This window comes from Chanos chanos, chromosome 5 (genome assembly GCF_902362185.1).
Source record: "Chanos chanos chromosome 5, fChaCha1.1, whole genome shotgun sequence".
NCBI lineage: Eukaryota > Metazoa > Chordata > Actinopteri > Gonorynchiformes > Chanidae > Chanos > Chanos chanos.
In genome coordinates, this window is record NC_044499.1 from 50,282,904 (window position 1) to 50,285,814 (window position 2,911).

The window sequence follows — 2,911 nt, forward strand, 5'->3', positions numbered from 1 at the left end:
AGCGAGGGCCAGCGTGGCCACAGAGAGGCGGACTGACATTTTAACGGGCCTTTTTACTTTTTGTTTTTCAATAATGAATGCAAAGCCGCCCACCGCTCGTTCCACCACGTGAGCAGCATCATTGTTTTGGGGCACAATGCAGATTTTTGCTGTACTTGGCATTTATGGAGAATAATTTAATGTCTACGGCTTTCTTTATGTCTCACACACACACACACACCCCTCTGCACCAAGGGGAGGTGTGTGAGTCACATGAGTGCATATTTGTGTGTGTGTCTGTGTGTGTGTGTGTGTGTGTGTGTGTTTGTTTGTGTGCATGCGTGTGCGTACGTGAATCCATGTGTGTTTGTGTGCAAATTCACATGTATTTATGTAGGGGTGTGTGTGTGTGTGTGTGTGTGTGTGTGTGCGGGTGTGTGCGTGTTTGCATGCATACATGCCTCTGTTGGTGTGTGTGTGTGTGTGTGTTTACCAGCATGCAAGCTGTTGCATTGCTGTGTAAGCAACTGTAGGTTACCAGTGGACAGATCACTGATCAGAAATCATGCGTTCGCGCTACTGGACACTTTCCCCATTTACACGCACACACACGTACACACACACACACACACACACACACACAGAGAGCTTTCCTCATTCATGCATGCACCCAAACACACACACACACACACACAGAGTTTTTTTCATTCACACACACACACACATACAGCCCAGTGGCCAGTGATCCTACATCCTGTCTCCCATAGCCAGCCCTAAACCTAAAACTGTGCCTTTTTCTTTCGACGGAAATGTCCTTAAACTCCACAGGCTGTTTCTCTATAGACTCACATCTGTCCTTACATGTCCTCATATGTCAGTCTATGTTTTGTTTTTGGGGTTTTTTTTAATCCCCCATATTAGTGCATCATGAAAGTGAAATTCATCATTGAAAGCTTTAGTTTTTGCAGATTGACAAGGCGACTGGTTGATTAGTAACCGTTAACAATCCACGGTTTTGACCGATGTTTCACTGCATCCTTTTCACTCAAATCGAAAACCAGACTTTTGGCTTCGTCTCTCTTTTTATCGCTCATCTCTCTTTCTCTCTCACTCTTTCTTCCTCAGAAACCAAACCAGGCAGCGGGCTGTGTAAATCCGGACCCTTGGCTCTCTTTGGAAACGTGGTGTACAGTGGTCTGCTGGGAGACCATTTCTGGCATTTTGGAGTGCCCCTCATCTCCAGACTGGTGAGTGCCCGCCGTTTACCTCTCTCTGTGCCACGGTCGGTGCCCGGGCTCCCCGCGCGTCCGTTGGCATCTCGCACCCGTTTACCACAGTGAGCTGTCGTTGTTGGCAAAGCTGTGTTGGCACGTGTGCCAGGCGCGGGAAGCGGCTGTGTGTGAGGAGATCCGTGAGATCGGATGGGAATCTGGTGCTTCATGCAGAGATGATGGGAATGATGGAGGATTTTTTTACATGGATCCACTCTGCCGTGTTCAGGTGTCTGGGTTTGTTTGTGTGGGTGTGTGGGTGTTGTGTGCGTCTGTGTGTGTGCTTGTCTTTGAGTGTCTGTGTGTGTGTCTGTGTCTGTGTATCTGTGTGTGGTCATGTTGTGTGTGTGTGTGTGTGAGAGAGAGAGAGAGGGTCCCTGACTAAGACTGAATTGAGGTTAATGATTGGAGGGCAAGGGTATGCCCTCCTTCCAGACGTCTGCACTGCAGGAAGCCTCTGACTGATTTCCCCTGGAAAAAATAAATAAATAAATAAGTAAGGTAGAGGATATTAGATTAATCTGAAAGATTCTTGTGTGTGAACTTTCCCGATATCAGATGTTTGTAATGAAGTTTTAATTCAGCTGTGATCTTAGCACATGTCAGCCTCTACTAACAAGTTTGTGTTTTGTAAGGAATTGATAAATATTGATGTGGTTTCACTGCTGGATGTGCGTCAGAGGATGCTGTGGGTAGTCTGTCTCTCTTAGAAGTTTTTTCTGGAACAGAAAAGCCAGCGCATAAAGCAAAGATTGACTCATGAACTTTGAGAACAAAATAGTTCTGGTATTTCACGTCTGTACTGGTTAGCAACAGGAACCACACACTGGGAAGAGCTGGTGTGTTATTTCTGTACTGGTTACCAACAGGAACCACACTGGGAAGAGCTGGTGTGTAATTTCTGTACTGGTTAGCAACAGGAACCACACACTGGGACGAGCTGTTGTGTCATGTCTGTACTGATTACCAACAGGAACTACACACTGGGAAGAGCTGGTATGTCATGTCTGTACTGGTTACCAACAGGAACCACACACTGGGAAGAGCTGGTATGTCATGTCTGTACTGGTTACCAACAGGAACCACACACTGGGAAGAGCTGGTATGTCATGTCTGTACTAGCGACCATTAGGAGAGACGTGCTTGGAAGAGCTGGTGTGTTATTTCTGTACTGGTTACCAACAGGAACCACACTGGGAAGAGCTGGTGTGTTATTTCTGTACTGGTTACCAACAGGAACCACACACTGGGACGAGCTGGTGTGTCATTTCTGTACTGGTTACCAACAGGAACCACACTGGGAAGAGCTGGTGTGTCATTTCTGTACTGGTTACCAACCCCCTGTATAGGCAAATCAGATGAGCTGATGTTTTATCACTGCACAGAGAGCATAGACCACAAAGTAAAATAAATCTGTTCCAAAAAAGAAATCAAACACACACACATACACCCATGCTCACACACAGCCTGAAGTAACCTCACTGACTGATCTCAGGGTAGATTCAGTAGCATAACAACACTGCTGAAAAAAAAAAATTCTGCCCTCCAACCCAAAGAGTCAAAAAACATTCCTAGAGTGAAAAGAAAGAAAGAAAAACAAAGTAGGTATGGTGTTTAACATACAGCTTTTTTTCCTGACCTGCAGATGAAAGAAGTAATGT

At 45.8% G+C, this 2,911-nt stretch overlaps 1 protein-coding gene across 1 annotated transcript in view; it reads left to right on the forward strand.

Moving 5' to 3' along the window:
* The first annotated feature begins 1,106 nt into the window (after positions 1 to 1,106).
* rbfox3a (RNA binding fox-1 homolog 3a) overlaps positions 1,107 to 2,911 on the forward strand; it is a 130,647-nt gene continuing 128,842 nt past the window's right edge. The window contains exon 1 of the mRNA XM_030774474.1: positions 1,107 to 1,226. The gene's annotated coding sequence lies outside the window, so the exon portion shown is untranslated. The remainder of the gene's footprint in view (positions 1,227 to 2,911) is intronic.